Genomic DNA, 20719 nt, shown 5'->3' with positions numbered 1-20719 from the left:
CCAAGAAACCTGCCACTGCTACCAAGACAGCATGAGATGTTGGCCCCCGATCCGGGACCGGATCTGGTGGGGGGCAGACTCTCTCTCTTCGCTCAGGCTTGGGCAAGAGATGTTCTGGATCCTTGGGCGCTAGAAATAGTCTCCCAAGGTTATCTTCTGGAATTCAAAGGGCTTCCCCCAAGGGGGAGGTTCCACAGGTCTCAATTGTCTTCAGACCACATAAAAAAACAGGCATTCTTACATTGTGTAGAAGACCTGTTAAAAATGGGAGTGATTCATCCTGTTCCATTAGGAGAACAAGGGATGGGGTTCTACTCCAATCTGTTCGTAGTTCCCAAAAAAGAGGGAACGTTCAGACCAATCTTAGATCTCAAGATCCTAAACAAGTTTCTCAAGGTTCCATCGTTCAAAATGGAAACCATTCGAACAATTCTTCCTTCCATCCAGGAAGGTCAATTCATGACCACGGTGGATTTAAAGGATGCGTATCTACATATTCCTATCCACAGGGAACATCATCGGTTCCTAAGGTTCGCATTCCTGGACAAGCATTACCAGTTCGTGGCACTTCCGTTCGGATTAGCCACTGCTCCAAGGATTTTCACAAAGGTACTAGGGTCCCTTCTAGCGGTGCTAAGACCAAGGGGCATTGCAGTAGTACCTTACTTGGACGACATTCTGATTCAAGCGTCGTCCCTTCCTCTAGCAAAGGCTCACACGGACATTGTCCTGGCCTTTCTCAGATCTCACGGGTGGAAAGTGAACGTAGAAAAGAGTTCTCTATCTCCGTCAACGAGGGTTCCCTTCTTGGGAACAATAATAGACTCCTTAGAAATGAGGATTTTTCTGACAGAGGCCAGAAAAACAAAACTTCTAAACTCTTGTCAAATACTTCATTCCGTTCCTCTTCCTTCCATAGCGCAGTGCATGGAAGTAATAGGTTTGATGGTAGCGGCAATGGACATAGTTCCTTTTGCGCGCATTCATCTAAGACCATTACAACTGTGCATGCTCAGTCAGTGGAATGGGGACTATACAGACTTGTCTCCGACGATACAAGTAAATCAGAGGACCAAAGATTCACTCCGTTGGTGGCTGTCCCTGGACAATCTGTCACAGGGGATGAGCTTCCGCAGACCAGAGTGGGTCATTGTCACGACCGACGCCAGTCTGATGGGCTGGGGCGCGGTCTGGGGACCCCTGAAAGCTCAGGGTCTTTGGTCTCGGGAAGAATCTCTTCTACCGATAAATATTCTGGAACTGAGAGCGATACTCAATGCTCTCAAGGCTTGGCCTCAGCTAGCAAAGGCCAAGTTCATACGGTTTCAATCAGACAACATGACGACTGTTGCGTACATCAACCATCAGGGGGGAACAAGGAGTTCCCTGGCGATGGAAGAAGTGACCAAAATCATTCAATGGGCGGAGACTCACTCCTGCCACTTGTCTGCAATCCACATCCCAGGAGTGGAAAATTGGGAAGCGGATTTTCTGAGTCGTCAGACATTACATCCGGGGGAGTGGGAACTCCATCCGGAAATCTTTGCCCACATTACTCAACTGTGGGGCATTCCAGACATGGATCTGATGGCCTCTCGTCAGAACTTCAAGGTTCCTTGCTACGGGTCCAGATCCAGGGATCCCAAGGCGACTCTAGTAGATGCACTAGTAGCACCTTGGACCTTCAAACTAGCTTATGTATTCCCGCCGTTTCCTCTCATCCCCAGGCTGGTAGCCAGGATCAATCAGGAGAGGGCATCGGTGATCTTGATAGCTCCTGCGTGGCCACGCAGGACTTGGTATGCAGACCTGGTGAATATGTCATCGGCTCCACCATGGAAGCTACCTTTGAGACGAGACCTTCTTGTTCAGGGTCCGTTCGAACATCCGAATCTGGTTTCACTCCAACTGACTGCTTGGAGATTGAACGCTTGATCTTATCAAAGCGAGGGTTCTCAGATTCTGTTATTGATACTCTTGTTCAGGCCAGAAAGCCTGTAACTAGAAAAATTTACCACAAAATATGGAAAAAATATATCTGTTGGTGTGAATCTAAAGGATTCCCTTGGGACAAGGTAAAAATTCCTAAGATTCTATCCTTTCTTCAAGAAGGATTGGAGAAAGGATTATCTGCAAGTTCCTTGAAGGGACAGATTTCTGCCTTGTCTGTGTTACTTCACAAAAAGCTGGCAGCTGTGCCAGATGTTCAAGCCTTTGTTCAGGCTCTGGTTAGAATCAAGCCTGTTTACAAACCTTTGACTCCTCCTTGGAGTCTCAATTTAATTCTTTCAGTTCTTCAAGGGGTTCCGTTTGAACCCTTACATTCCGTTGATATTAAGTTATTATCTTGGAAAGTTTTGTTTTTGGTTGCAATTTCTTCTGCTAGAAGAGTTTCAGAATTATCTGCTCTGCAGTGTTCTCCTCCTTATCTGGTGTTCCATGCAGATAAGGTGGTTTTACGTACTAAACCTGGTTTTCTTCCGAAAGTTGTTTCTAACAAAAACATTAACCAGGAGATAGTCGTGCCTTCTTTGTGTCCGAATCCAGTTTCAAAGAAGGAACGTTTGTTGCACAATTTGGATGTTGTTCGCGCTCTAAAATTCTATTTAGATGCTACAAAGGATTTTAGACAAACATCTTCCTTGTTTGTTGTTTATTCTGGTAAAAGGAGAGGTCAAAAAGCAACTTCTACCTCTCTCTCTTTTTGGATTAAAAGCATCATCAGATTGGCTTATGAGACTGCCGGACGGCAGCCTCCTGAAAGAATCACAGCTCATTCCACTAGGGCTGTGGCTTCCACATGGGCCTTCAAGAACGAGGCTTCTGTTGATCAGATATGTAAGGCAGCGACTTGGTCTTCACTGCACACTTTTACCAAATTTTACAAGTTTGATACTTTTGCTTCTTCTGAGGCTATTTTTGGGAGAAAGGTTTTGCAAGCCGTGGTGCCTTCCATTTAGGTGACCTGATTTGCTCCCTCCCTTCATCCGTGTCCTAAAGCTTTGGTATTGGTTCCCACAAGTAAGGATGACGCCGTGGACCGGACACACCTATGTTGGAGAAAACAGAATTTATGTTTACCTGATAAATTACTTTCTCCAACGGTGTGTCCGGTCCACGGCCCGCCCTGGTTTTTTAGTCAGGTCTGATAATTTATTTTCTTTAACTACAGTCACCACGGTATCATATGATTTCTCCTATGCAAATATTCCTCCTTTACGTCGGTCGAATGACTGGGGAAGGCGGAGCCTAGGAGGGATCATGTGACCAGCTTTGCTGGGCTCTTTGCCATTTCCTGTTGGGGAAGAGAATATCCCACAAGTAAGGATGACGCCGTGGACCGGACACACCGTTGGAGAAAGTAATTTATCAGGTAAACATAAATTCTGTTTTTACAGGCAGTGGTAACTTCCATTTAAGTACCTGCCTTGTCCCTCCCATCATCCGTGTACTTTAGCTTTGGTATTGGTATTCCATAAGTAATGGATGATCCGTGGACTGGATACACTTAACAAGAGAAAACATAATTTATGCTTACCTGATAAATTTATTTCTCTTGTAGTGTATCCAGTCCACGGCCCGCCCTGTCACTTTAAGGCAGGTAGTTTTTTCATTTGAACTACAGTCACCACTGCACCCTATGGTTTTTCCTTTCTCTGCATGTTTTCGGTCGAATGACTGAATATGGCAGTTAGGGGAGGAGCTATATAGCAGCTTTGCTGTGGGTGGACTCTTGCAGCTTCCTGTTGGGAAGGAGAATATATTCCATAAGTAATGGATGATCCGTGGACTGGATACACTACAAGAGAAATAAATTTATCAGGTAAGCATAAATTATGTTATATATATATATATATACATATACAGTGTGTGTGTATGTGTATATATATATATATATATATATATATATATATATATATATATATACTTGTTTTCAAATACTTGCCGATACCAATTACCGATACTTTTTTTTTTTATGTTATGTGACAGTTTACCAAGCACCAAGACTAATTATTTAAGATTCCTTCTTTATAATTATAAAGGACTGTAATTCAAAAGACATTATGAAATAATAAAACAATTTTATTAGTCACAAAGTTCACTGAACATGTTTATAAATAAAAAATATTACAATAAAATAAAAAAATATTAAATTTAAAGGGGTGATACAATTGGGCTGTAGGGCTGTTATATAACGTCAATCTGACATTTGTATGGAGGTTCGACTCTAAGTTGAACAGCCTTTATCTTTCCACACTACTGCATGGGGCAGAAAGATATTTTTGGGTCAATTTAGCCAGAGCTGGAAATCTGTTTATTAACTACCCAGTACTTCAGGGGTTTGTCTGAACAAGGTACAGTGATCTCTCCTACAATAATACAAATAACAGCAATTTGTATTGTCAGAACAGTAGTAAACAATTTTTAGTTTAGTCTCCACTCCAGTTTAAAATGAAATGGGAACATGCAGTTTGAAAAAACGCCACAAGATAGCATATGGGTAGGAAGTGGAGGTATCGGTTTAAGTATCGGTGCATTTGCACGAGTACAAGTACTCATGCAAATACTTGGTATCGGTACCGGTGCAACCCTAATATATATATATATATATATATATATATATATATATATATATATATATATATATATATATATATATATATATATATATATATATATAAATATAAATTTCCTGTATGTTTAGAACATTGCAATGTGAAATATTAATAACTCCTGTCGCGTTTTTTTCTTCTACACTCTCCATTGACGGGCATTAGGAGAGAAAGTTAGCACGGTCACGGTATCCAAGGTCCTGAAGTTGGTGCGCTTTGGTTTTCGCTTGCATGTGAAAGTTTTCCTTTCAACTTGTGATACATGTGGTAACTTGGGCGTGCAAAAAACTTACTTCCAAAGCTTACTTCTAGCAAAAGCACTAAATACCATACCCCTTGTAATCTATCTTTAAGTTTGGGAGGAGGGGGAAGGTAAACCAAAGCTCACAAACATTAGCTAAAAGTATTAACCCAAGCCTCCCTGGGAGAAAGTGAAGCAAGCAGAATTTTCAGATGTATTTTACAGCAAAAGGAAGCAAAATAAATAATGAATGTATATTGCAATAATGTTTCCCTTTCAGTTATGAAACTTTTTGTGCGTTGTTAAAATGTCCAGCTTAAAGGACGAGTAAATAAAGTAGATTTGCATAATAAACAAATGCATGATAAAAAGACAATGCAATAGCACTTAGACTGAACTTCAAATGAGTAGAAGATTTTTTTCTGACAAAATTCAAAGTTATGTCTATTTCCACTCCCCCTGAATCACGTGACAGCTATCAGCCAATCACAAATGCATATACGTTTATTCTGTGAATTCTTGCACATGCTCAGTAGGAGCTGTTGACTCAAAAAGTGTAAATATAAAAAGACTGTGCACATTTTGTAAATGGAAGTAAATTGGAAAGTTTTTTAAAAGTGCTGCTCTGTCTGAATCATGAAAGTATACAGGGAGTGCAGAATTATTAGGCAAATGAGTATTTTGACCACATCATCCTCTTTATGCATGTTGTCTTACTCCAAGCTGTATAGGCTCGAAAGCCTACTACCAATTAAGCATATTAGGTGATGTGCATCTCTGTAATGAGAAGGGGTGTGGTCTAATGACATCAACACCCTATATCAGGTGTGCATAATTATTAGGCAACTTCCTTTCCTTTGGCAAAAAAGGTCAAAAGAAGGACTTGACAGGCTCAGAAAAGTCAAAAATAGTGAGATATCTTGCAGAGGGATGCAGCACTCTTAATATTGCAAAGCTTCTGAAGCGTGATCATCGAACAATCAAGCGTTTCATTCAAAATAGTCAACAGGGTCGCAAGAAGCGTGTGGAAAAACCAAGGCGCAAAATAACTGCCCATGAACTGAGAAAAGTCAAGCGTGCAGCTGCCAAGATGCCACTTGCCACCAGTTTGGCCATATTTCAGAGCTGCAACATCACTGGAGTGCCCAAAAGCACAAGGTGTGCAATACTCAGAGACATGGCCAAGGTAAGAAAGGCTGAAAGAAGACCACCACTGAACAAGACACACAAGCTGAAACGTCAAGACTGGGCCAAGAAATATCTCAAGACTGATTTTTCTAAGGTTTTATGGACTGATGAAATGAGAGTGAGTCTTGATGGGCCAGATGGATGGGCCCGTGGCTGGATTGGTAAAGGGCAGAGAGCTCTAGTCCGACTCAGACGCCAGCAAGGTGGAGGTGGAGTACTGGTTTGGGCTGGTATCATCAAAGATGAGCTTGTGGGACCTTTTCGGGTTGAGGATGGAGTCAAGCTCAACTCCCAGTCCTACTGCCAGTTTCTGGAAGACACCTTCTTCAAGCAGTGGTACAGGAAGAAGTCTGCATCATTCAAGAAAAACATGATTTTCATGCAGGACAATGCTCCATCACACGCGTCCAAGTACTCCACAGCGTGGCTGGCAAGAAAGGGTATAAAAGAAGAAAATCTAATGACATGGCCTCCTTGTTCACCTGATCTGAACCCCATTGAGAACCTGTGGTCCATCATCAAATGTGAGATTTACAAGGAGGGAAAACAGTACACCTCTCTGAACAGTGTCTGGGAGGCTGTGGTTGCTGCTGCACGCAATGTTGATGGTGAACAGATCAAAACACTGACAGAATCCATGGATGGCAGGCTTTTGAGTGTCCTTGCAAAGAAAGGTGGCTATATTGGTCACTGATTTGTTTTTGTTTTGTTTTTGAATGTCAGAAATGTATATTTGTGAATGTTGAGATGTTATATTGGTTTCACTGGTAAAAATAAGTAATTGAAATGGGTATATATTTGTTTTTTGTTAAGTTGCCTAATAATTATGCACAGTAATAGTCACCTGCACACACAGATATCCCCCTAAAATAGCTATAACTAAAAACAAACTAAAAACTACTTCCAAAACTATTCAGCTTTGATATTAATTAGTTTTTTGGGTTCATTGAGAACATGGTTGTTGTTCAATAATAAAATTAATCCTCAAAAATACAACTTGCCTAATAATTCTGCACTCCCTGTAATTTTGCCTTGAGTGTCCCTTTTTTCTTATTAAATGGGGAGAGTCCACAGCTGCATTCATTACTTTTGGGAAATGCAGAACTTGGCCACCGGGAGGAGGCAAAGACACCCCAGCCAAAGGCTTAAATACCTCCCCCACTTCACTCATTCCCCAATCATTCTTTGCCTTTCGTCACAGGAGGTTGGCAGTGAAGTGTCGGAAGATTACGGAGTAATCTCTTATGGAGGGTAGTACTCTTTGAGATGGGACGGGAGTTTTAAGTAGTCCTGTCAGCCTCTCAGTGAGAGCATGGATGAAAGTTAGAGTCCGAAGATGCAGGGAGAGTCTTTCTACGAAACCATCCCGACTCATATTAACAGCTCCATAAGCAATCGGCATTGACAAGTTTCGCTGCCTGCTTTCTTCACTCAAGTCCATGTCAGAAGCAACGCTACTATCTGTAAAACTTGAAGGACCATGTTACTGTTCCACGGCATAGATTCCGGTAAGATCGTTTCATTTTTTTCATTGTGTGTATGTAATGTAAATGATAGAAGACAGGGTCTTAGTGGGACTCCTTTATCTTTATAGAATCAAGGGTTAATATCTCCTGAGGGGGTTATTGAGCAGTGGGGGACTTTAATCATGTTTGTTATGTTATTCTGTCTGCTTATGTGTAGAAATGTTGGGGCTCATGGCTATTACGGAACGTACAATTTTTCTCCAACATTGGTGTGTCCGGTCCACGGCGTCATCCATAACTTGTGGGAATATTCTCTTCCCCAACAGGAAATGGCAAAGAGCACAGCAAAAGCTGTCCATATAGTCCCTCCCAGGCTCCGCCCCCCCAGTCATTCTCTTTGCCGCTCTGAACAAGTAGCATCTCCACGGAGATGGTGAAGTGTATGTGGTGTTTAGTTGTAGTTTTTTATTCTTCTATCAAGAGTTTGTTATTTTAAAATAGTGCTGGTATGTACTATTTACTCTTAAACAGAAAGAGATGAAGAGTTCTGTTTAAAAGAGGAGTATGATTTTAGCAGCAGTAACTAAAATCAATTGCTGTTCCCACACAGGACTGTTGAGCTGAGAGAACTTCAGTTGGGGGGAACAGTTTGCAGACTTTTCTGCTCAAGGTATGACTAGCCATTTTTCTAACAAGACTGTGTAATGCTGGAAGGCTGTCATTTTTCCCTCATGGGGATCGGTAAGCCATTTTCTTAGACTCAAACAGAATAAAGGGCTTATTATGGGCTATATAACTGGTGGACACTTTTAGGGGCTAAATCGATTGCTTTATTTAAGTATTATATGCAGTTTGAAGTGACTTTCACACTTTTTTAATATTGGGGAACGTTTTTAGCGCCAGGCACTTGTTAAGACACCTTCCCAGTCAGGAAGGGCCTTTCACTGTAGTAGGCAGAGCCTCATTTTCGCGCCATTATTGCGCAGTTACTTTTGAGTACAGTACATGCAGCTGCATGTGTGAGGGTCTGGTATCCACTGAAAACGTTCCTAGAAGTCTTCAATTGGTATTGTATACCCCCCTGGGATTGGTGAAGTCGCAACAAAGGCTGTGGCTGGGACTGTAGGGGGGTTAAAATGGCAAACGGCTCCGGTTTCCACATTTTAAGGGTTAACAACTTGAAAATTGGGGTGCAATACTTTGAATGCATTAAGACACTGTGGTGAAAATTGGTAAAGATTGGATAATTCCTTCATAGTTTTTCACATATTCAGTAATAAAGTGTGCACTGTTTAACATTTAAAGAGACAGTAACGGTTTTGTTTTAAAACGGTTTTTGTGCTTTATTAACCAGTTTAAGCCTGTTTAACATGTCTGTACCTTCAGATAGATCATGTTCTGTATGTATGGAAGCCAATGTGGTTCCCCCTTCAAATATGTGTGATAATTGTGCCATAGCGTCCAAACAAAGTAAGGACAGTACTGTCACAAATAGTAATGTTGCCCAGGATGATTCCTCAGATGAAGGAAGTAGACATAGTTCTACATCATCTCCTTCTGTGTCTATACCAGTTCTGCCCGCGCAGACGACCCCTAGTACTTCTAGCGCGCCAATGCTTGTTACTATGCAACAATTGACGGCAGTAATGGATAACTCCATAGCTAATATTTTATCCAAAATGCCAGCTTTTCAGAGAAAGCGCGATTGCTCTGTTTTAAACACTGTAGAGCAGGAGGGCGCTGATGATAATTTTTCTGTCATACCCTCACACCAATCTGAAGTGGCAGTGAGGGAGGGTTTGTCAGATGGGGAAATTTCTGATACAGGAAGAATTTCTCAGCAGGCAGAACCTGATGTTGTGACATTTAAATTTAAATTAGAGCATCTCTGCGCATTACTTAAGGAGGTGCTATCTACTCTGGATGATTGTGACAATCTGGTCATCCCAGAAAAATTGTGCAAGATGGACAAGTTCCTAGAGGTCCCGGTGCACCCTGATGCCTTTCGGATACCTAAAAGGGTGGCGGACATAGTGAATAAGGAGTGGGAGAAACCAGGCATACCTTTTGTCCCTCCTCCTATATTTAAGAAATTGTTCCCTATGGTCGACCCCAAGAAGGACTTATGGCAAACAGTCCCTAAGGTCGAGGGGGCGGTTTCTACACTAGCCAAGCGCACGACCATTCCTATTGAGGACAATTGTGCTTTCAAAGATCCTATGGATAAAAAAATTGGAGGGTTTGCTTAAAAAGATTTTTGTACAGCAAGGTTACCTCCTTCAACCTATTTCGTGCATTATTCCTGTCACTACAGCGGCGTTATTCTGGTTCGAGGAACTGGAAAAGTCGCTCTGTAGGGAGACTCCGTATGAGGAAGTCATGGACAGAATTCACGCACTTAAGTTAGCTAATTCCTTTATTTTAGACGCCGCTTTGCAGTTAGCAAGGTTAGCGGCGAAAAATTCAGGGTTTGCAATTGTGGCGCGCAGAGCGCTCTGGCTAAAGTCTTGGTCGGCGGATGTATCTTCCAAGACAAAATTGCTTAATATCCCTTTCAAAGGCAAGACCCTTTTTGGGCCAGAATTGAAAGAGATTATTTCAGACATCACTGGGGGAAAGGGCCATGCCCTCCCACAAGATAGACCTTTCAAGGCTAAGAATAAGTCCAATTTTCGTTCCTTTCGCAATTTCAGGAACGAACCGGCTTCCAACTCTGCAGGCTCTAGACAAGAGGGTAACGCTTCCCAGACTAAACCAGCTTGGAAACCAATGCAAGGCTGGAACAAGGGTAAACAGGCCAAGAAGCCTGCTGCTGCTACCAAAACAGCATGAAGGGGTAGCCCCCGATCCGGGACCGGATCTAGTAGGGGGCAGACTCTCTCTCTTTGCTCAGGCTTGGGCAAGAGATGTTCAGGATCCCTGGGCACTAGAAATAGTCTCTCAGGGTTATCTTCTAGAATTCAAGGAACTACCCCCAAAGGGAAGGTTCCACATGTCTCACTTATCTTCAAACCAAATAAATGCTTACATTGTGTAGAAGACCTGTTAAAGATGGGAGTGATACACCCAGTTCCAACTGTGGAACAAGGTCAGGGGTTTTACTCAAATCTGTTTGTAGTTCCCAAAAAAGAAGGAACTTTCAGACCAAATCTGGATTTAAAAATTCTAAACAAAATGGAAACCATTCGAACAATTTTACCTACAATCCAGGAGGGTCAATTTATGACTACCGTGGATTTAAAGGATGCATATCTACATATTCCTATCCACAAAGATCATCATCAGTTCCTAAGGTTCGCCTTTCTGGACAAACATTACCAGTTCGTGGCTCTCCCATTCGGGCTAGCCACTGCTCCAAGGATTTTCACAAAGGTGCTCGGGTCCCTTCTAGCGGTCCTAAGACCAAGGGGTATTGCAGTGGCACCTTATCTGGACAACATTCTAATCCAAGCGTCGTCTCTTTCCAAAGCAAAGGCTCATACAGACATTGTTCTAGCTTTTCTCAGATCTCACGGGTGGAAGGTGAACGTAGAAAAGAGTTCCCTGTCTCCATCGACAAGAGTTCCCTTTTTGGGAACAATAATAGATTCTTTAGAAATGAAGATCTTCCTGACAGAAGTCAGAAAGTCAAAGCTTCTAAACGCTTGTCAAGTTCTTCACTCTATTCTGCAGCCTTCCATAGCTCAGTGCATGGAAGTAGTAGGGTTGATGGTTGCAGCAATAGACATAGTTCCTTTTGCTCAAATTCATCTAAGACCATTACAACTGTGCATGCTCAAGCAGTGGAATGGGGACTATACAGACTTGTCGCCAGTGATTCAAGTAGACCAGATGACCAGAGACTCACTCCGTTGGTGGTTGACCCAGGATCACCTGTCCCAGGGAATGAGTTTCCGCAGACCAGAGTGGGTCATTGTCACGACCGACGCCAGTCTATTAGGCTGGGGAGCGGTCTGGGATTCCCTGAAAGCTCAGGGTCTATGGTTTCGGGAAGAGTCTCTTCTCCCGATAAACATCCTGGAACTGAGAGCGATATTCAATGCTCTCCGGGCTTGGCCTCAACTAGCGAAGGCCGGATTCATAAGATTCCAGTCAGACAACATGACGACTGTAGCTTACATCAACCATCAGGGGGGAACAAGGAGTTCCTTGTTGATGAGAGAGGTGTCCAAAATCATCAAATGGGCGGAGGATCACTCCTGCCACCTATCGGCAATTCACATCCCAGGAGTAGACAACTGGGAGGCGGATTATCTGAGTCGTCAGACTTTCCATCCGGGGGAGTGGGAACTTCACCCGGAGGTGTTTGCCCAGTTGACTCAATTATGGGGCATTCCAGACATGGATCTGATGGCGTCTCGTCAGAACTTCAAGGTTCCTTGCTACGGGTCTAGATCCAGGGATCCCAAGGCGACTCTAGTGGATGCATTAGTGGCGCCTTGGTCGTTCAACCTAGCTTATGCGTTTCCACCGTTCCCTCTCCTTCCCAGGCTTGTAGCCAGGATCAAACAGGAGAAGGCCTAGGTGATTCTGATAGCTCCTGCGTGGCCGCGCAGGACTTGGTATGCAGACCTGGTGAATATGTCATCGGCTCCACCATGGAAGCTACCTTTGAGACAGGATCTTCTAGTACAAGGTCCATTCGAACATCCAAATCTAGTTTCTCTGCAGCTGACTGCTTGGAAATTGAACGTTTGATTTTATCCAAGCGTGGGTTTTCAGATTCAGTGATAGATACTCTGGTCCAAGCCAGAAAACCTGTGACTAGAAAGATTTACCATAAAATATGGAAAAGATATATCTGTTGGTGTGAATCCAAGGGATTCTCCTGGAGTAAGATTAAAATTCCTAGGATCCTCTCCTTTCTCCAAGAAGGTTTGGATAAGGGATTGTCAGCGAGTTCTCTAAAAGGACAGATTTCTGCTTTATCTTTCTTGTTACACAAACGACTGGCAGCTGTGCCAGATGTACAAGCTTTTGTACAGGCTTTGGTTAGAATCAAGCCTGTTTACAGACCCTTGACTCCTCCCTGGAGTCTAAATTTAGTTCTTTCTGTTCTTCAAGGGGTTCCGTTTGAACCCTTACATTCCATAGATATCAAGTTCTATCTTGGAAAGTTTTGTTTTTGGTTGCTATTTCTTCTGCTAGAAGAGTTTCTGAATTATCTGCTTTGCAGTGTGACCCACCCTATCTGGTGTTCCATTCAGATAAGGTTGTTTTGCGTACCAAGCCTGGTTTTCTTCCAAAGTTGTTTCCAACAAGAACATTAACCAGGAAATAGTTGTTCCTTCTTTGTGTCCGAATCCAGTTTCAAAGAAGGAACGTTTGTTACACAATTTAGATGTAGTCCGTGCTTTAAAGTTCTATTTAGAAGCAACAAAGGATTTCAGACAAACTTCTTCTTTGTTTGTCGTTTATTCTGGTAAGAGGAGAGGACAAAAAGCTACTGCTACCTCTCTTTCTATCTGGCTGAAAAGCATCATCCGATTGGCTTATGAGAGTGCCGGACGGCAGCCTCCTGAACGAATCACAGCTCACTCTACTAGGGCTGTGACTTCCACATGGGCCTTCAAGAATGAGGCTTCTGTTGATCAGATATGTAAGGCAGCGACTTGGTCTTCTCTGCACACTTTTGCCAAATTTTAGAAATTTGATACTTTTGCTTCTTCGGAGGCTATTTTTGGGAGAAAGGTTTTGCAAGCCGTGGTGCCTTCCGTTTAGGTAACCTGATTTGCTCCCTCCCTTCATCCGTGTCCTAAAGCTTTGGTATTGGTTCCCACAAGTTATGGATGACGCCGTGGACCGGACACACCAATGTTGGAGAAAACAGAATTTATGCTTACCTGATAAATTGCTTTCTCCAACGGTGTGTCCGGTCCATGGCCCGCCCTGGTTTTTTAATCAGGTTTGAAAAATTTCTTTCTCTATACACTACAGTCACCACGGCACCTTATAGTTTCTCATTTTTTTCTCCTAACCGTCGGTCGAATGACTGGGGGGGCGGAGCCTGGGAGGGACTATATGGACAGCTTTTGCTGTGCTCTTTGCCATTTCCTGTTGGGGAAGAGAATATTCCCACAAGTTATGGATGATTCCGTGGACCGGACACACCGTTGGAGAAAGTAATTTATCAGGTAAGCATAAATTCTGTTTTTTGAGCTATGCAGTTCTTGTAGACTGTTGCGCTTTTCTTTGGCCTACATGTCACACCTCATGACCGGGCGTTGTCACCTTTTTGTTGTCCATTTCTGTATTCATGACCAACTGTCGGTGGAGAGGATCCGTTTCTCTACTTGTCTGGGTCATAGGAGGTGGTGAGTGCCCCAGCCATTGGGGGTGTAAGGTGCCAGTTGCTTTTGTCCATAATTTAATAAGTCAAGCTATGGAGGATTCTGATTGTTCGGAGAAGGATTTCTCTGACTCAGATTCTGTTACTTGCGTAGATTGTGGGGAGGCCAGGGTAATCCAGCCCAATCAATTATGTTCCGTATGCCATAATAGAGTGCTCTCTTCTTCCTCTGGGGAGAGGTTAGAGACCGCTGAGCCATACGCCTCTAAGAAATTCTGTGTCCCATGAGGTGCGTTCCCTAGAATATTCTGTTCCTACAGAGGTAGTTGTCCCATATACCGTTACCCCATCTTCAGGTTACTGCACGGTTCCGCATGACCATATCTTTGGCGTTGGCACATTTACATCTTCCTAATTGCAAGCGAAGAGTCCGGTGTCCCCTTAACCTGGGGACGTCAGGTGCGAGTTCGATTATATCGGATCTTTCCTCTGGGGAAGCGGTTTCCTCTGAGGCTTCAGGGGTACAGCCTTCAGGGTTGGGGCCTATAGATGCCCCGCTGGAGGCGGATTTTGCCTTTAGATTCAGACTGGCGCGCCTGTGTGTACTGCTGCAGCATGTGTTGGCGGCCTTGGAGGATACCAGTTCTGATTTGTCAACGGATCCTCAGGCTTCTGAATCAGATGGCGAACAGCGCTAGACGAGTGGAGGGATGAGATCCTACTCCTGTTTGTCTTGTTTTTGTGTGTCTAATCTCTGTTCTGAGCTCCTGAGGATTAGGATATCTGACAGGCTGGTCCTGTTAGTGCTTCCATTCCTCTTTGGCGTTCACCTGCGAGTGCGGTCTATTTTCTTTTGATTTGGTTAGGATGTGTTTTATTTCTTTATTTTGGAGCTCGTGACTTATTTTTCCTTTTTAGGAAATTCTTTTCTGGGATTTTGATGCTAGCAATTTTTATGGTCGCAATAGATGTTACTTCCGGCGGAAGTTCAAAGAAAACAAAAAAATGTCAGGTTTCTTTTCCCCTGTTGTGTTTGCCATGTGCTGCTGGCAGCCATTTTACTCACCTGTCTTGCTGACTATGGTGCATTGTGGGGGATGCTGCTCATTTCCTGCACTTCCTTTTATGGCCAGACTGGTGTGCATCATCTGTGTGAGACAGGATGCAGTCTCAGAATTGTGATGTCATCACTTATTATTTAAAGGGCCTCTGTTCAGTATGCTTTGCGTTGTCTCGGACCTGTTTGTGAGAGTTCCTGTGTATTACCTGGCTGTCTGATGTCCTTCCTGATCCCTGGCTTGTTCCTGACTCTGCTGTTTTCCTTGTTCCTGATTCCGGCTCGTCTGACTATTCGCTTTGGCTCCTGACTCGGCTCGTCTGACTATTCGCTTTGGCTCCTGACTCGGCTCGTCTGACTACCAGCTCTGGTTTTGACTCCTGGCTTGTTATTTGACTTGTGGACTTTTTATTATTTTTTTGTTATTAATAAAGGTGTGATTATTTTTGCACTTCTCGTCTCAGTCTGATTCCTGGCACCCTGACAAATAACAACATATTTTAAGACAATGTTTAAGCCTCAGGGTTTATTTGTCTATCGTTCGTCTGTTTTGTTTAGTCTAGACCTGCTAGGGTATAGAACTTTCAGTTGACCCTTGAGCAGTTCGATTTTACCCTGGTCAGCAAGCTGTTCTTGGTTGGGTACTAGTTCAGTCTGTTCTTTTGAGGTTTATATCAGACATATTGTATCCTTGACAACAGGCTGGTCCTGTTTGGGTACTAAGTTTGCTTACTTATTGTTACAATGTTGTTTCTTGTTTTCTACAAGTCATAGGAGGCCCTTCTGTCCTGATGTCAGGCTGGTCCTAGTTTATTTCATCTTGGTGGGGCGTCCGATGTTGGTCGTACTCGATACTGGTTGGTCGTCCCTGCATAGATTATATGGTTTGCTGGGATTACGACTTCTGCTATGGCAGTATATTTGTAGTTCCTGAGGTCCTTTGGACAGGAGCTAGAGTCCTTCCTTCCGAGGGGGTGGGGGACCAGATGACTGCATGGAGATCTACAGTACCCGGTTAGGGGGCGATTATTCCCCCCTATTGGTACTCCTTGTGGATTACATTGTCCGATTTTTAGATCTCTTTCGCCGGTGTTTCTCTCCTCTTTTTTGGGGGATAGCTGTACTTTTCGCTTCCCCTTGCCTTTGGGGTAGGACTTTCGGTCATCTGGTTGAGGAGTCCCGGTTCTTAGGGACCGTTTTTTACTTGCAGTATCCTCTTTTTGATCCTATATACTTGGGGATCTGGGGGATTGTTATGTAGTGTCTCTTGCTGTCGCCTGATGGGAGTTTTAGGATGCTCGTTCATTCGTTAATTCCTTGAGCTATAGGTTTTCCGGAGGTTGATCCAGACTGGATCTTTAGAGACTGTCATATTCTCTCAATCATGGAGTTCTGATCTCTTTTGGGTCCTTCCTTTGTCTTAGGACTTTGTGGGTGTTATCTTAGAAGCCTGCGTGGACAGCCACTGGGATACATTGTGAAAGATCAGAGTTCAAGACCCCATGGGGGTATGGCATGCATCAACTTTGGTGAAAATTTAATTTACAGGTAACTTTGTGGTTTTTCTGCAAGGTTTTTGGTTTTGATCCGGTACCTGGTTTTGGGGTCCGGTTTTTTAACCTAGTCCTTGTCTTTGACTTGGCATTTTGGTTAATCTGTTTTCCAGATTTTAATAGTCTTGGATCTGTCCGGCGTTCAGTAGTAGGCTTGTTTTTTCCCGGTCCTGGGGAAATCTCCTTGTTCCTACTGGGGCGGTTCTTTTTCTCACTTCTAGAAAGATGGAGGAAGTTTTTCCTGGGAATTTCTTTACTGGAATATTCCTGAGTTTTTTTGTTTTCCTTCTAATTGGAAGGATCTGGTCTAATGCGCCTACCCAGCTGGCTTGCCCTGAGGTAGTTTCCTCATTTGACTCTAGGAGTTCAAAGTTTGCTAGCTACTCAGTTGACTAGTTGCTATGGTTTGACTTTTCGTCCGACTGCCTATCCGATGGAAGCTTGCGGCTTTTGTTTGTGGAGTAAACAGATGTTACTATTCCGTTCCTGTTCTGCTCCCGGGGTGTTTTCTGACCTACGGGTGTTCAGTTTCTCTGTGCTAGTTAGCAGTCTATGGTAAGGTAGTCTTGTTCTACCTTTTTTTCCTTTTGTCCTTCTGGGACTTCTGTTCTGGTTAAAGGGACACTGAAACCAAATTTTTTTCTTTGGTGATCCAGATAGAGCATGGAATTTTAAGCAACTTTCTAATTTACTCCTATTATCAAATTTTCTTCATTCTCTTGGTATCTTTAGTTGAAATGCAAGAATGTAAGTTTAGATGCCGGCCCATTTTTGGTGAACAACCTGGGTTGTTCTTGCTGATTGGTGGATAAATTCATCCACCAATAAAAAAGTGCTGTCCAGAGTTCTGGACCAATACAAAAGCTTAGATGCCTTCTTTTTCAAATAAAGATAGCAAGAGAACGAAGAAAAATTGATAATAGGAGTAAATTGGAAAGTTGCTTAAAATTGCATTTTCTATCCGAATCACAAAAGCGAACATTTGGGTTCAGTGTCCCTTTAAGACTTTACATTGGTTCCTTTTGAATCCATGTAGGAAGTGGTCTGGAATTTTTCCTTTCTTTGCTTTCCTCCGCCGGTAGAGTATTCTTTACGGGACTTTGTCCTCTTGCAGCCTGGTAGCTGCTCTTTAACCAGTTATGCTAGGGACTTCTCTCTCTGCTTTGTCCTTGAATCTTCAAGGATTGTTTCTGGATGTTCTTTCGGACCTTCTTATATTATTCTTCCCTTCTTTCAGTTAGGGAGAATGTGGTGTGGTAGTTTGTTTGTTGTTTCTCTTGCCATTGTTCATGACAAGGTTTTCATTTGTGTGCTTCTACAGAGTGGGACTTTTGTCTCCTCAGAGGTTTTTGTGCTCAGTGGAGTCCAGAATTTAGAGTGATCTCTAACTGGGATCCTTATGGTTCTAATTGATAGGCAGTTACCTTGTCCTCTTTCCATATTTTTGTTCTTACTGCTTCTGTTAAAGTAGTTTTTTTATCGGGAATCCGGGTTGTGTCAGGCTGTGGTGCCATTAGAATGGGCCGCATTTTTTTCCCCGCCTGTTTGCATTCAGTATCCTCTATAAACTTGGGTATTGATTTCCCAAAAGTAATGAATGCAGCTGTGGACTCTCCCCGTTTAAAAAAAAACCAAAAACTTAAATTATGCTTACCTGATATATTTTCTTTTCTTCTGTACGGGGAGAGTCCACAGCTACCCGCCTGTTTTTCTTCTGTGGGCGGTCTTAAATTTTTTCTTTTATTTGTTCTTCTGGCACCTTTTTTCTCCCTGATATTTCTTCTACTGTTCCTTGTTCCCTTGGCAGAATGACTGGGGGATGAGAGAAGTGGGGGAGGTTTTTAAGCCTTTGACTGGGGTTTCTTTGCCTCCTCCTTGTAGCCAGGTTCTGTATTTCCCAAAAGTAATGAATGCAGCTGGGGACTCTCCCCGTAAAGAAGAAAAGAGAATTATCAGGTAAGCATAGTTTAAGTTTTAATGGACCTTTAAAGCATCCGTGAAAGTAACTGACGTCATTTCACTGGGTAAAATGAGTCACCGCTTTCCAAGAGCTCTGCTTTAGTACGGACGGACGTGTCATTTGCAGGGCAGGGTGCTGCTGGCTGCTGCCTCTGATTACAACAGTAAAATGTGTTTAATCCCAGGCAAAATAAACACAAAAAGTAAACACAGAAGAATAAAAATAGCTTGAAAAGCAGAACTGAGATGTTTTGTCTTCGCTTCAGAAACCTCAGTGAGCTTCCGAACTGGAGTTCTTCCAGACTGCAGCTGACAAACGCAGAATAGCACTGCAATAAAGGATATAGATCCCACAACCACCTTAAAGGGACACAAGACCATAATTCTTCTTTCATGATTCACATAGAACATACAGTTTTTAGCATTTTTTCAATTTACTTCTATTATCACATTTTCTTCATTCTCTTGGAATCCTTTGTTGAAGGAGCAGCAATACACTACTGGGAGCTATTTGAGCACCTCAGGTGACTCAATGACAAGAGGCATATATGTGCAGCCACCAATCAGCAGCTATCTTCCTGTAGTGCATTGCTGCTCCTGATCCTACCTAGGTATGCTTTTCAACAAAGAGAACATAGCAAATTAGATAGTAGAAATACATTTTGAAAGTGGTTTAAATTGTGTCCTCTATCTGAATCATAAAAGTTGTATTGTCCCTTTTTAAGGGGAGATTTAACTGCTAAGCCTATATAGCTCTCTTCAAAGCATTTATTTTGACCCTATTACAGGTGCCAACTGGTGAAGCTCCACATTTTCCCTAGTGGGTGCCACCATCTTGGAGTTTAGGTATTGTTGCACTCTGTGACAAAGGTGGTGCTCACTCACAGATCAGTAACATTGGTAGCTTTTTGACAGCTGTATTGTGCACTTCGGATTAGTGTGCACGATACCGAGCAGAAGTTGTACATTTTTATAGTGGCTGCATTGTGGAAATACATTTTCCATGATGCTCAACCAGCATTTCAGCTGGCTGAGCATCATGGGAAATGTAGTTCCAAAACCTCTGGAGGGCCACAATTGATGGCCCCTGCTCTATATTATATAGGTGGGTGGCCTGCTTCTATATATGGTATAAAAACTGTGAAAATGTAAACCTCCAGCCCTGAAGCATAGCACACAGCTGTGAAAAACGCAAGAACATTGCTGATCTATGAATATTTACCACTTCTGTTATAGGTTACAAGAATACGTCGGCTCTAAAACGCAGAGCTTCACCAACTGCTACCTGTAAAGGGTTAAAATATGAGGAAAACGGCAACTATTCTTTTGTCCAGCATGTCCTTTTAACCCTTTCACTGCTAAACCTTTTTTACACCCAAATGCAGAGCCAATTTTGAGCTTTTGTTGCTACTTACATTTAAACCCTATCGTAGGTCACATTTCAGTGAGTGACCCACACAAATGATATATTGTTTTTTTCAGTAGACCCAGTAGATTCACAATATAACATTATTATATTTATAATTTATGTCATGTGAGAAAGCTGCAGCAAAAACTGTAAAACATATGTATAATTTGTGCATAGATTTGAGTAAATATTAATGAAAATGACCCAGATCACTGCTGTTACTGTGATCACATGACTAAATTGTCATCAAGGGTAGTCACTTGTGAAATAGGGACCTATAAGGGCTTTTGTGGGTTATAATATAGATTAGGGAGGCCCCATTGTGCCGTATAGAAACAAAAGCAATTTTTTCTTGCAAGGTGTTTGCTGTTACGACAGTGGTCACATGACAATAGGTATATTTTTTCTAAGAGAGGGACTTGTCTACTAGAAAATAAACTTTATTATCAGATTTTTTTTTGTTATGTATATTCCATTCCCAAGCTAATTCCCATGTGTTTTATTTTACTTTATTTTGAAAACATCCACTGTGTTGTACTGCTCCAATATCACCAGGTAATTCTCTTTCAAATGATTGGTCTTGGAGGTTTATAGCTGCTATGGGATCTGAGATTGAGGGGTTTGAAGAACTTCCCCCATTTAGCTCCCTTGCAGCTACACTGAACTTCCTGTCTCAGCCCCTTTGTGATGTAACCATGCGCTTACGTGGTGATGTCACCGGCACTCCCATGAAGCCTGGGAATGCCGCCCAGTAGGCCACCAACAGATACTCGGCTTGACGAAAAGGGATCTCGCAATGTGCACAACGAGCTATAACTCGTCGTGCATCTAAGGGTTAAAGAATAACTGCCTCCCAGCCTTTAAACTATATAGAGCAACCCATATTATTACCAGATTCAGAACAACCCCCTAACTAACTGCTATAGGCCTAGCTACTAATAACTG

General features: G+C 42.7%; 1 protein-coding gene across 3 annotated transcripts in view; it reads left to right on the top strand.

Moving 5' to 3' along the window:
- SLC38A5 (solute carrier family 38 member 5) overlaps positions 1 to 20719 on the top strand; it is a 204267-nt gene that overhangs the window by 45843 nt on the left and 137705 nt on the right. The gene's annotated exons all lie outside the window — the stretch shown is intronic.

Source organism: Bombina bombina, chromosome 12, assembly GCF_027579735.1.
Source record: "Bombina bombina isolate aBomBom1 chromosome 12, aBomBom1.pri, whole genome shotgun sequence".
Lineage (NCBI taxonomy): Eukaryota > Metazoa > Chordata > Amphibia > Anura > Bombinatoridae > Bombina > Bombina bombina.
This window is presented reverse-complemented; position numbering and strand designations above follow the sequence as displayed.